This window comes from Dendrobates tinctorius, unplaced genomic scaffold (genome assembly GCF_039654945.1).
Source record: "Dendrobates tinctorius isolate UK_male_01 unplaced genomic scaffold, ASM3965494v1 ptg000143l, whole genome shotgun sequence".
Lineage (NCBI taxonomy): Eukaryota > Metazoa > Chordata > Amphibia > Anura > Dendrobatidae > Dendrobates > Dendrobates tinctorius.
In genome coordinates this window covers 12,082,965-12,097,534 of record NW_027361810.1, presented here as the reverse complement: position 1 = coordinate 12,097,534, position 14,570 = coordinate 12,082,965, and the positions used below count along the sequence as shown (strand labels likewise).

Genomic DNA, 14,570 nt, shown 5'->3' with positions numbered 1-14,570 from the left:
CCCGTACTGGTGACTCCGGACTTCCGCAGCGAGTTTGTGGTACAAACGGATGCCTCTGATACCGGTATCGGGGCCGTACTCTCACAAGTGAGGGACGGAGTGGAACACCCAGTCCTCTATCTCAGCAGGAAGCTGAATAAACACGAGCAAAGGTATGCAGTCGTAGAAAAAGAGTGCCTCGCCATTAAGTGGGCTCTAGAGGCCCTCAAATATTACCTGGTGGGCTGAAAGTTCAGGCTGATCACTGACCATGCCCCTCTCAAGTGGATGCACTTAAACAAGGAACGGAATAGCCGGGTGACCCGGTGGTTCCTTGCCCTGCAGGCCTACACTTTTACGGTGGAGCACCGCCCAGGAGTACAGATGGGAAACGCAGATGCCCTGTCCCGAGTGCACTGTTTGGCGGGTGTCATTGCTCGACCGGAGTGGTCTGAGCAGAGGGGGGGATATGTGAGAATCATGTGGGAATAGTGGATGAGGGCAGGTATATCTTGCCCAGATTCCTTTCCTATGTGGCCTAGTCTGGTCAGTATCGCACCTGCTTACTAATGGATAATGGGAGGTGGATATAAAAGGATGCAAGGTGGTTGTGTGAGTGTCTCAGCCTGGGAACACAGAGAGCCTGTCTGTGTGAGAGACACACGTGAGTGGAAGCAGTGCCCACTGCAACTGTGGTTTGGCTGGACGGGAGAAGCCCGCCAGTTGGTAGTTAGGTTGTACTTTGTTTAGTTAGTGCCAGACAGGCAAGGATTTGTTTTATGTTTTATTTCTTTTATGCATTGCTTTCACCATTAATAAACCTGACCCAGTGTCAGTTATACCCGAATCCCAGCTCTGCGCCTGAGTTTTATGCTGAACGCACGTGACCTTTGACCCCAGCAAAGGCGATTCCGGAGTGTTTTATCACAAAATATATATATATATATATATATATTTACTGTATATATATATATAAATATAAACAACCACAAGATGGATTTCATCACCACGTATCATTGTAATCAGTATAACAGTGCTGAACTGACACTGTCTGTAGGTTACTGTGCACAATCCTGCTGATAGGTTCCCTTTAAGTTTTCAGGACTTTCTCTTCTGTTTTTTTTCTTTATATTTTTTTTGTTGACTTTTGCAGTGCAAGGAAAATTATCTGGAAACCATCAACAAGTTGCTGTTGTTGAATCTTTTGCTCTTGTTCCGTGTATCGAATTGTATTTCTGTTTTTATAACTGTGTCAAGTCAATTAGTATCATATACTTGTATCATAATTATCAGGCCAAGTTCCCACAGAATATAAATGCTGCATTTATTCCATTGCTTTTTTTGTGATGAAAATGTGCCCTGTTTAACAGTTCAAGCAATGTGGATGTGATTTTCATAGCGCACATACTGCATCACTGTGCACTGAAACACAGTGCAGAACTGCTCTTTTTTGGTGTGTTTTTCCTTATAGAATTCTTTAGAGAACCTGAAAAAAATCTATATAAACAAAAATTCAAAGTTATAGGAGTTACCTCTTAGGCCACATTCACACGTTCAGTGTTTGGTCAGTATTTTACATAAATATTTGTAAGCCAAAATCAGGAGAGGAACAATGAGAGGAAAGGTATAATAGAAACACGTCACCCCTTCTGTATTTAACACCCACTCCTGGTTTTGGCTTACAAATACTAAATACTGAATGTGTGAACGTGGCTTTAAAGGGATATTCCAAAGTTATAACATATGTATCCCTGGACAGCAGAGCTGGAATCTGCAACACAACTCCCTGCAAGTGAACAGAGACACTTTTGTGAAGGGAAACTGAGGCTCCTTCATTATGAGAATTGTAAGGCTATGTACCCACGTATGCAGAAAATTCCTGGCAAAAATCCGGACTCCTTCCCAGAAAACCCATGTTTCTGCCGCGATTTTTGCGGGTTTTTGCCACGATTTTTTCCGAAACATCCCCAGTCTCATAGAATATAGTTAGAAATACGAATTTTTCCGCGAAATGAATGAGCATGCTGCTTTTTCTACCGCGATGCATTTTTTTCGCGGGAAAAAAACGCATCAATATTCGCAAAAAGTGGGGAATTCATTCAAATGAATGGGATGCTTCTTGTAAGCGTTTAAGCGTTTTTGCCGGAAAAAACGCGAAAAAAAAATGCTTACGTGTGCATACACCCTAAGGCCTCATACCCATTGGCGATTAAATCGGACGATTGCAATCTGATTTTTAATCGGATTGCACTCTGACCCATGTTAGTCAATGGGTGACATCTCACTTGCAATTTTTTTCTCAGCCAAAATCGGTCTGATAAAAAAATCGCAGCATGCTGCGTTTTGCAGCGATTTTCGCCAATAGAAGTCAATGGGTGCGATTAAAAAAAACGGACCATCCGTTTTCCATCCATTTTTAACGGATACATCACCATTCTGTGGTATAGAACACTGTAAATGGTCCTGTAAATGACTGTAGAAAAAGAGTGGCTGGGGAAAAAAAATGGATGGAAAACGGATGGAAAAAAAAAAAAACGCATAGAAATCGCATGACACTGGCATAACACTCCCCCCTTTTTTCCAGTCCAGAAATCGGACCTTTTTTTTAATCGCCAATGGGTATGAGGCCTAAGCAGTCCTGGCAGTCACATCTAATCAGGAGGATATACCAGGACTTCTAATGGAGGAAAACTCCTTCTAGATCCATCACCAGCAGCTGGCAACAAAAAGATCCAATACAGTACATAGGAGATAACCACAGCGGGGATCAAAACCACTATCTCTAAACTTAGGCAGTCAGATCCGTTTCCACCACTGATCAGCTGATTGAAGGGTCATTGCGCACCTGAAAAATCTGCAGGTCAAAATACCTGCGGTTTACCCCTGCGGTTTCACACCTCACAATGGTGTAGGTGTGTAACCGCAGCAGAATCAGCACAAAGAATTGACATGCTGCGGATTGTAACCCGCAGCAAATCTGCCTGTAAAAATCTGCAGCATGTGCACAGCGTTTTTAGTATTACCATTGAAAACAATGGAACTGTACAACGCAGCAGAAACTGCTGCGGACCCGCAAGGCCAGAAACGCTGCAGATCCACAGCAGAATCTGCACCGTGTGCACATAGCCTTACTGTGGTAAAGGGTTTGCAGTACCATTGATGGCCTCAACACAACAGATGGCACTGTGCTAGTTCTGGCACACCTCTGATGCTTCATTCAGCAGATTAAGGCCACGGTCAGTATTTTACATCAGCATTTGTAAGCCAAAATCAGGAGTGGGTGATAAATGCAGAAGTGGTGACGTGATTCTATTAGAGTTTTCCTCTGTTCCTCTTCTGGTTTTGGCTGACAAATACATATGTCAAATACTGACCAAACACTGACAGTGTGACTGTAGCCTGATTCCTGGACTCGCACCCCTGCCTTTCAGGCTGTGTGCATATGGAGTTTTTTTTTTAAGGTTTCATTTGGAGTGGATCCAAAATCTTCTTCAAAAACTCTGAGAATACTTCCATTTAATTGGAAAATGTCAAATTCATCTTTCTGGTCAGATGAAGAATTTTTTTGAGAATTTTTTTTCCTCTAGAGGCGTTGAAAAATGCCTGGTGGAAAAAAAAGAAAGCACACATCAGTTCTTTGCAGAAAATACTGAAGGAAAATGCTCCAAACTGCGCTGTCCTATCAAAAATTGTTTTCAAATTTTTTTCCAAAATGCTACAAAACTCATCACGAGTCCTGACGAGTTTTGTAGCGTTTTGGAAAAAATTTTGATAGGACAGTGCAGTTTGGAGCGTTTTCCTTCAGGGGTTTCTTCAAAGAACTGATGTGTGATTTCTTTCTTTCCCACCAGGCTTTCTGCTCCAAAAACCTCAACATAAAAAGGAGAGTTGTTTGAAATTGTTTCTGCTGGAAAAAGTTGTGGTTTTTCATGATCACAAAATGAGTGCAGCTACAGGGATAACCCGAAGGGAATGTGCACACGCTGCAGATTCTGCTGCGGATCCGCAGCGGATTTGGCCCTGCGGATCTGCAGCAGTTTCTGCTGCGTTGTACAGTACCTTTATTTTCTATGGAAAATGAAAACTACAGTGCATACGCTGCGGATTTTTCCACGCTGATTAGCTGCGGTTTCAAATCCGCAGCATGTCAATTCTTTGTGCGGATTCCTCAGCAGTTTTACACCTGCTCCATTGTCCAGGTGTCAAACTGCAGGGGAAAACCGCAGGCTAATCGGCAGATAAACCGCAGGTCTTTTGACCTGCGGATTTACCTGCAGATTTTGCCAAATCCGCAGCACAATCTGCAACGTGTGCACTTACCCTTAATAATAATAATAATAAATTTTATTTTTATAGCGCCGCCATATTCCGCAGCACTTTACATTTCAGAGGGGATTTGTACAGACAATAGACATTACAGCATAACAATAATCACATACAGTAGATTATAACAAATACCAAGAGGAGTGAGGGCCCTGCTCGCAAGCTTACAGTCTATGAGGAAAGAGGTAGACACGAAAGGTGGGTGGTAACAGTTGCCCTGATTGTATGGACCAGCCATAATGTTAAGTGTGTAACAGTACAGACACAGAGGGCTAATGGATGCATAAAGCATGTGGGAACATGATGCTGGGAACCTGGTTATGGTAAAACTTTTGGCTCTGCCACACAGGGATAGGTTAGGTTAATGTGTTGAGGCGATAGGCCAGTCTGAATAAATGCGTTTTCAGGACACGCTTAAAATTGTGGGGATTGGGGACTAATCGTATTGACCTGGGAAGTGCATTCCAAAGAATTGGCGCGGCACGTGTAAAGTCTTGGAGACGGGAGTGGGAGGTTCTGACTATTGAGGATACTAACCTCAGGTCATCAGCAGAACGGAGGGCGCGGGTAGGGTGGTATACTGAAACAAGGGAGGAGATGTAGGGTGGTGCTGAGCCATGGAGGGCTTTGTGGGTGAGGGTAATAAGTTTATACTGAATTCTGGAGTGGATGGGTAGCCAGTGTAATGACTGGCACAAGGTAGAGGCATCGGTGTAACGATTGGTGAGGAATATGATCCTGGCTGCAGCATTCAAGACAGATTGGAGAGGGGAGAGTTTGGTAAGAAGGAGACCGATTAGAAGAGAGTTACAATAGTCGAGACGAGAATGAATAAGAGAAACAGTAAGAGTTTTTGCAGAGTCAAAAGTAAGAAAAGGTCGAATTCTAGAAATGTTTTTGAGGTGCAGATGACAAGAGCGAGCCAGTGATCGAATGTGGGGGGCAAAGGAAAGCTCGGAATCAAGTATGACCCCAAGACAGCGGGCATGTTGCTGGGGAGTAATAGTGGAACCACACACGGAAATGGCAATGTCGGGTATAGGTACATTAGTAGCGGGAGGAAACACAAGGAGTTCAGTCTTTGACAGGTACCCTTAGGACCAGCAGAGTCCTCCATGGACTTTGTCAACAGCTACTTTTTATTGGTAATTGCACCATCTATAATTAGACGTGCATCAATCATGGAGTCCTTTTCACAATCCTTTCCAAGTATTTCTTATCCTTGTCCTCTGCAGTCTCTTTTTTACACTGCAGTGCCTTCTAAGAAATTAAAAATGCATAAAAGTAACCATAGAAAATACATTAGTTATAATAGAACTAGTTATAATGGATACATTGGAAATAATATAACTATCCAGGACTTGATGAGGGTGGAGCTTCACTTTATGAGACTAAATCATGGCCACTACAGGGACTTTAGTGCCCCCCAGTGGCAAATAGTGGAATTGTAAAAAAAAAAAAAAAAAAAAAGTATTATAAAAAGTTGGAGTCCATTTTAGTGATCTCTCCTGGAAGAAGAAAAAAAAGCTTCTTACCATTACCATATGTGATACTAATGAATCAGGTTTTGTTCTTCCCAGGTAAGAGCTAAATTGCATTCGATTTGTCATGGAGCATTACTAATAACACTCCATGTTCCAATTGTTTCCTCAAAGAGAAGCAAAGAGCCGCCTCAAAGATGGCGTAATCAATATTTCAATTAAATAGATTAGACTTAGATCTCTGGACACAGCATTGTGCAGGCCCTGGATCCAGCGGCCACCTCATTAGCCTATGGCTTCAGAACTAGAGACCTGTAAGGGTACGTGCACACGCTGCGGATTCTGCTGCGGATCCGCAGCGGATTTGGCCCTGCAGATCTGCAGCAGCATCTGCAGCGTTGCACAGTACCATTATAACCTATGGAAACCGCAGTGCACACGGTGCGGAATTTTCCGCGCGATTTTTGCTGCGGTTTCCAATCCGCAGAAAGAATTGACATGTCATTCTTTTCTGCGGATTCCGCTGTGGATTGCCATCTCCTCCATTGTAGAGGTGATAAACCGCAGGGCAAACCCACAGGCTAGTCTGCAGATAAACCACAGGTCTTCTGACCTGCGGATTTACCTGCAAATTTTGCAAAATCCGCAGACCAATCCACAGCGTGTGCACATAGCCTAAACCTCCTTCTACCAGAGAGCATGCTCCTTAGGCGCCTCTTCTCATTAGGAGGCCTTGTGCAATGTCATGCATGTCTCACTTCATATGATGTTACACCAGGTCTAATAAACCAAAGCAGCTTCGGGGATGAGGAGGAGGTTTACACCACTAGTGGACATAGACAGAAGAAGGCCCCTGTGCAAGAACAGTGTATGAGCCCTTTGTAGTTCAATAGCTCATGAATCACGATAAATCACAATTCCACCTATTTTTTTTAGATGGAAATGGGTCCCCTTACCTCTTGGGTGCAAAGGTTGCACCAATGATATGTCTGCCCCTGATTTACAGGTTTCTAGTCTGGCAGCAACAGATTACCGAGGTAGCTGCAGTCCTGCAGACCTTTTTGTTCAACATTGTAGTGATCTTGAACCCAGTGTGACTTCCCCAAGAATCCATACAATGAGCCGAGTGGACTCTTCCTCCGTGCACCACTGTATTCTCCCAAAAAGCAATGCTCCTAGCAGATGATACCTATGTGACTTATAAACAGGGGCATGCAATGATGGTTTTCTTCTGGATAGTCCAGTAGGGGCCAAAAGCAGGATCTGTACAGCTGGGAACCATGGTCCGGCCATGTGCCTGGATCCCTTGGCTGCAGATTAGTTACTGTCTCATTTGAACCACTAAATACTGGTGTAGCAATATCAGAACATAAACAGATCATAAAAATGCTTATAAAGGTTGCAATCTCCTCATACATTTGGCCCATAGATTGCAATATCAGCAGCAGATGGCGGCAGAAGATGGGTTAATAGCACATTGTTGCTAAGCATTTATTGCTGGCCTAAAATTCTGCAAGACTTGAAATGACAGCGAAAACGTGGGAGCTAAATAGGGCAGAATTTACCATCCTTGGTACAATAGCCACTTGTAAAAGCCGCCGACATAATCACTGTCACAGGCAATGTAAACTCAGCCTCGTGAGCCAGAGAGAATTTTAATGGCATCGTTATACCTCAACTATTATAATTAATGATGATTTCTTCTTATAAGGGCCAGTGAGTCATCCTACGGCTCCTGACTCCCAGCCGCACAGGACAAAGAGAGGAGTAATGGTCACAGTGGCCAGCAGAGTGGACCTTTAAGGAGCTAGGTACAGAGCTCCACCATAGATTGAGGCACTGATAACAACTGTTTACTATGTATTACATTTATTCACTTTTTTTCTGATTTTCCCACTATTCTATACCCATTCTAAGCACTGTTCATCCAGAGCAGCCTGCTTCATGATCATTGCCAATATGACGCCATGATCCGGTGGTCTCCTTAAGGAGATCTGGTCCCCCCCCCCACGAATAGAATGCATTACAACTTTCATCAAGTCAATTAGACTTTGAGTCTCCAAGCACAGCATTGCCCCGAGCAAGGTCCGTATGGTAACCGGGTGGCACCTTCCTGGGCGCTGTGATGGCTGCCGTTGGCATATTCTAGTAGGTAACCAAGGAATTGAAATATTTCACTTTCAACGTTTTCTGTAATTTTCATTGATTTGCATAGTCTCTCTCACAGTTTGGCACGATATTATGTAGCACAGCTGGTTTTAGGGTATGTGCACACGTTGCGGATTTTTCCGCACGGATTTTGCTAAATCCACAGGTAAAATGACCTGCGTTTTACCTGCGGATTTAGTGCAGATTTACTGTGGATTTTCTGCAGTTTTGTGCGGATTTCACCTGCGTTTTTACACCTGCGGATTTCTATCATGGAGCAGGTGTAAAAACGCTGCGGAATCCGCACAAAAAATTGACATGCTGCGGAAAATAAACCCCAGCAAATCTGCGCAGAAAAATCTGCAGCATGTGCACAGCGTTTTTTCATTTTACATAGACTTTAATGGTACTGCACACCGAAGGAGAATCTGCTGCGGATCCGCAGGGCTAAATCCACTGTGGATCCGCAGCAGAATCCGCAACGTGTGCATAGACCCTAACTGAGATTTTCCATAACTTTTCTCAAACTTTCTAAACCTTGCTCCTTGTAATAAAAAAAGAGTTCACTTACCGAAGTCTATGCATTAATAACTTTACTCATCGTCCCCATTCATAAAATCTTCTGCCGCCATATAAACAGCATGATCACATCTATTATGATGTCCTGTCTAGTGATCATGTGACCTCGTCTTGAGACTAATGCACCCAACGCTGCAGTCCTATGTAAAGCCTCAACTAACGCATTAGGACATTATGATGTCTCTATAGTCATCAATGACAAACTCAGCTCTGCTACATCTGTACAATAAACTGTGGGCTCCAGATGGCAGTCTGCTATTGGAATGACGGCGAACGCTGCCCAATATTTTTGGCTGTGGCGGAGCTGAATGTGACCCGATCACTAAAATCTCAACCACGCTCCCAGATCTGGTGTCCAGTTACTTCTTTTTATATTCACCAAGTCATGTGGGAAGAACTCAGGAAACTATGAGCTACAACTGGGCGATGATATGTGCCGGAGGGAGCTGAACTGGTGTTCAGGCCAGTATACGGGCAGAACTGGGCTCCAAGATGGGGCACACAAAAAGGAAAATGGGGCTGGTACGAGCCATCATGCACCATCATATCTCCTGATCCCTCCCCAGCCCTGCACTGGTTCTGAGCAGATGTAGATGTTCGTTACCATTTGTGCAAAGTTCTGACATAAATTATACTGAATCTGTTCGGCGGAGGATTCCATATGATTTGATGCTTCGCCTACTTTTTAAATGACTCGAGATTGGCATTATAAGAAAAAACTTAATAAGCCGCTAATTTGTGCCTGAGAATTTGTGATTTTTCTTTTTTCCTCCAGAAACTTGGTGCAAGTTGCATAGTATTATAGATTTCAAATGCAAAGAAAAGGGGGCTGCCATGTACTCCAGTATTGCTATAATTAGCAGGAAAAAGTTAATGTGAATCTAAAAAAAAAACTATATTTTTTAAAGGGTATTCTGGCTCCGCAAATCAACATTATTCATTACATGATGGAAAGGTATAAAATCTTTCAATATATATTTTGTATCAATTTATTATGACTTTCAAGATCTCTGCTTGCTTTAGTAGGACGTTTATTGTTATCACTAAGGGCTCATGCACATCTACTATATACAGTCATATGTTAAAGTTTGGGCACCCCTATTAATGTTAACCTTTTTTCTTTATAACAATTTTGGTTTTTGCAACAGCTATTTCAGTTTCATATATCTAATAACTGATGGACTCAGTTATATTTCTGGATTCAAATGAGGTTTATTGTACTAACAGAAAATGTGCAATCTGCATTTTAACAAAATTTGACCGGTGCAAAAGTATGGGCACCTCAACATGAAAGTGACATTAATATTTCGTAGATCCTCCTTTTGCAAAAATAACAGCCTCTAGTCGCTTCCTGTAGCTATTAATGAGTTCCTGGATGAAGGTATTTGAGACCATTCCTGTTTACAAAACAATTCCAGTTCAGTTAAGTTTGATGGTCGCCGAGCATGGACAGCCCGCTTCAAATCATCCCACAGATGTTCAATGATATTCAGGTCTGGGGACTGGGATGGCCATTCCAGAACATTGTAATTGTTCCTCTGCATGAATGCCTGAGTAGATTTGGAGCGGTGTTTTGGATCATTGTCTTGCTGAAATATCCATCCCCTGCGTAACTTCAACTTCGTCACTGATTCTTGCACATTATTGTCAAGAATCTGCTGATACTGAGTTGAATCCATGCGACCCTCATCTTTAACAAGATTCCCGGTGCCGGCATTGGCCACAGAGCCCCAAAGCATGAGCAAGTGTTTTTCTTGGAATGCTGTGTTTTTTAGCCTCCATGCATAACGCCTTTTTGTATGACCAAACAACTCAATCTTTGTTTCATCAGTCCACAGGACCTTCTTCCAAAATGTAACTGGCTTGTCCAAATGTGCTTTTGCATACCTCAGGCGACTCTGTTTGTGGCGTGCTTGCAGAAACAGCTTCTTTCGCATCACTCTCCCATACAGCTTCTCCTTGTGCAAAGTGCGCTGTATTGTTGACTGATGCACAGTGACACCATCTGCAGCAAGATGAGGCTGCAGGTCTTTGGAGGTGGTCTGTGGATTGTCCTTGACTGTTCTCACCATTCTTCTCCTCTGCCTTTCTGATATTTTTCTTGGCCTGCCACTTCTGGGCTTAACAAGAACTGTACCTGTGTTCTTCCATTTCCTTACTATGTTCCTCAAAGGGGAAACTGACAGGTTAAATCTCTGAGACAACTTTTTGTATCCTTCACCTGAAAAGCTATGTTGAATAATCTTTGTTTTCAGATCATTTGAGAGTTGTTTTGAGGAGCCCATGATGCCACTCTTCATAGGAGAATCAAATAGGAGAACTACTTGCAAGTGGCCACCTTAAATACCTTTTCTCATGATTTGATACACCTGGCTATGAAGTTCAAAGCTCAATGAGGTTACAAAACCAATTTAGTGCTTCAGGAAGTCAGTAAAACGTAGTTAGGAGTGTTCAAATCAAGAAAACGATAAGGGTGCCATAGTTTTGCACCGGTCAAATTTTGTTTAAATGCAGATTGCACATTTTCTGTTAGTACAATAAACCTAATTTGAATCCAGAAATATAACTGAGTCCATCAGTTATTAGATATATGAAACTGAAATAGCTGTTGCAAAAACCAAAATTGTTATAAAGAAAAAAGGTTAACATTAATAGGGGTGCCCAAACTATATGACTGTAATTGTCTAATTCTGTCTGTCTGTTTGTAATGGAAATCCCACGTCGCTGATTGGTCACGGCCGGCCGTGACCAATCAGCAGTCCGGCCGCGAATTGGTGCGGAATTCAAAACGCCACACGCCACCGCTACCGTCAGGAGATTTGCGGTGCAGCGCTCAATGTGCGGATGGTAGCCAGGGTCCGGAGGAGAGGAGACTCTCCTCTAGGCTCTAGGTGCCATAAACCTGTAAAAAATAGAAATAAAATAAAAAATAGTGATATACTCACCATCCGACGGCCCCCGGACTCTTTCCATCCTCTCACCACACGCCCGACATCTTCTGGTTCCAGTAATGCTTTGCGCGAAAGACCGCCGATGACGTCGCGCTCTCGCGAGAGTGACGTCATCTCCGGTCCTTCGCGCTAAGCATTACTGGGACCGCAAGATGCCGGGAGCGTGGAGAAGAGATCGGGGGCCGTCGGAAGGTGAGAATAACCTTTTTTTTAAATTTTTTTTTTTTTTTTTTTTTTTTATTATTTTCTACATTCTATCTTTTACTATTGATGCTACATAGGCGGCCTCAATAGTAAAAAGTTGATCACAATTGTCAAACACTATGTTTGATAAGTGTGACCAACCTGTCAATCACATTCTAAGCAATGCTTCAAATCGCTTGGAATGCGCTTGAATTCTGCACGCGAAAATCGCGTGAAAAACGCATGTTTTCCGCGGGAAAACGCATGTGAATTCGCATGCGTTTTTCCTACGGCGAGAATTGCTGAAATTTCCGCAGGATTTCTGTAACGTGGGTACTTAGCCTCAATGTGACACGCAGCAGCGACCAGGCCCCCGCTGTGAGATCGCCGATCGTGGTGGATTGTCCTGGACCTTCTTTTGAACGTCGGTCTCCCGCTGGCCATATTCTAGAATACCTGATGCGTTAGAATCGGGCCACCATCTAGTGACTGTATAAATCTGATGAGTTCTATCAGTGGTTGTGACTGGTAGCACTCGTACCAATGTTTTACTATGGGGCTGTGCACATGACCATGGTCCAAGGGAAAAAAAATGTAGCATAGGCAATTTGCTTTAAGAACCAAATGGCGCTCACCCTTTCAAGTCTATGGGTTTGTGAATAATTCGGACCTCACTCTGATGTCAACCAAGAGCAGTCCAATTTTCATGGCCTGAAATAATGGAGAAGATGGAGAAACTTTTTATTTTCTCTCCATCTACAAGAAAATAGGATCACACTCTGATCAAGTTCTGTTCAAACCTATTTCATCGAAAGGAGAGACCCTAGCCTAAGGGCAGATGCAGACGATCAGAACATTGGATCACATTTGGATCAATGTTATTCTATGGGCCCGTGCACAGGTCTGATTTTTTCCTTGGACAGAGCCGGTCTGAGGAACCAGTTGTTGCATATCAGAGTTTGATCCGCTATTCTGATCACGCTAGGCCATGCATGTCAATTAGTCCGTGGAAAACATTGGACTGCACTTGGATGACATATGAGTGCAGTCCAATTTTCATGTACTGGCACAATGAAGAAGATGGAGAAATTTTGTTCTCATCTTCTCCTCATCTGAGAGAACTGGATGACACTATGACGAGTTACAATGGTAGGCATCCTGTAGCCAACTGGACTTCATAGAAGAGTGTTTGCTTCAGTACTGCAGTATGTAGCGAATCTATCAAGTAAGCAATAAAACAACCACTGCATAAAGTCCAAGATGGGGATGTAAAAAAAAAAAGCGAAAAGTAAAGAAAAAAAATAAAATGTATATAATTTATAAAAAATCACCCCTTTTAGCTCTCAATTCAAAATAGTTTAAAAAAATGGTATCACCACATCTGTAAAAGTTTGATATATCAAAATATAAAATTAATCCATATGGTAAATACTGAAAAGTGGAAAAAAAAGTCGAAACTCAAGTTGCTGATTTCTGATTGCTGCACCTCACCAAATACATGCAAATATGCCATAAAAAGCGATCTCAGCATTGTATGTAGCCCAAAATGATATCAGTAAGAACAGGAACTCGTCATGCAAAAAACAAGCCCTCACACAGCTCAATGGAAAAGTAAAAAAATGACGGCTCTCGGAAAATGGGGACACATTTTTTTTTTTTTTTAGTACATTTATGGTAAATTGAATGATGCCATTAAAAACAACAAAAGAAAGCAGAAATCAAACTCTTGTACTGCTATGTCCATGGAAAAATAAAAAAAAGTTGGCTCATTTGCAAAAGCAAAAAATGAAAATGGCTCCTGCGGGAAGAAGTTGAAAGCGGAGACAGTTTTTTTTTCTTGCCAATAACAGCTAATCACAGCTTTGAGGCCATTTGTATTTCAATTTTTAATTATTTTCAAGGCCTCTGCTTGCTGTCAGTGAGTGATTCACAATCCTGGTAACATGCAGAGACTGGACAGCTGCCTGTAACATGCCCGACTGACACAGGACACAAGAGGCAGCGGGATACAGACAGAGGGTGCACGGATACATTTTAACAAACTTTTAAAATGATCAGCCTTTTCAGCCTTTTGACTTCAAGAAGGTTTCCAATTACTGACAGCAAATAGAGATCTTGAAACTGTGAGGAACTGATGCAGAAAGTATATTAAAAAGTTGCTGTGCTTTTCATTGCATGAGGGGTTATAGACTTGTCAACTCGTATCATCGTTTCCATGCCACATGCCTGTGATAACCCTCAAACTCTGCGGCCATACAGGGAGATGTCATACATGATGGAGCCATTCCAAACCTTCCCACACGCCTCCCCGGAAGCCGGTCATAGGTGGTGAATGCTCGGCTCACCCATCACCTGACTATGCACACAAAGGAAGCTGGAAAATTTCCCTTAGGATATGTTTCCACGGTCAGTAATTGGCAGCGCTTTGGACGCAGCACATGTCCGCTCCATCCAAAGCGCTGTCAGCTTTTGAACGGCGGTGATTCCGTAGGCGTTCATTGAACCGTGCGGAATCACCGCGTCCCTATACATTGTATGGGTGGCTTTATCTTGCGGAGAAGGAGCGCCTCCATAAGATAAATAGACATGCTGCTGTCTGGAAAGACGCGCCGCATGTCTGGTTACGCAGGGAGGCCGGAGGCGTCCCTGCACACTTAGGATGTGTGCACACGCTGCGGATTAGGTGCAGATTCATCCGCGCGGGTTTTGTAAAATCCGCAGGTGAAACCGCAGGTCAAAATACCTGCGGTTTTACCTGCGGATTGCTCTGCGGTTTTGCCCTGCGGTTTTTCATCTCTTCAATGGAGGAGATGGCAAACCGCAGGGGAATCCGCAGAAAGAATTGACATGTCAATTCTTTCTGCGGATTGAAAACCGCAGATAATCCGCGTGGAAAATTCCGCACCATCTGCATTGCGGTTTTTGA

At 43.0% G+C, this 14,570-nt stretch overlaps 1 protein-coding gene across 2 annotated transcripts in view; it reads left to right on the top strand.

The window, feature by feature from the left end:
- Positions 1–14,570, top strand: part of SPEG (striated muscle enriched protein kinase) — a 239,638-nt gene that overhangs the window by 46,192 nt on the left and 178,876 nt on the right. The gene's annotated exons all lie outside the window — the stretch shown is intronic.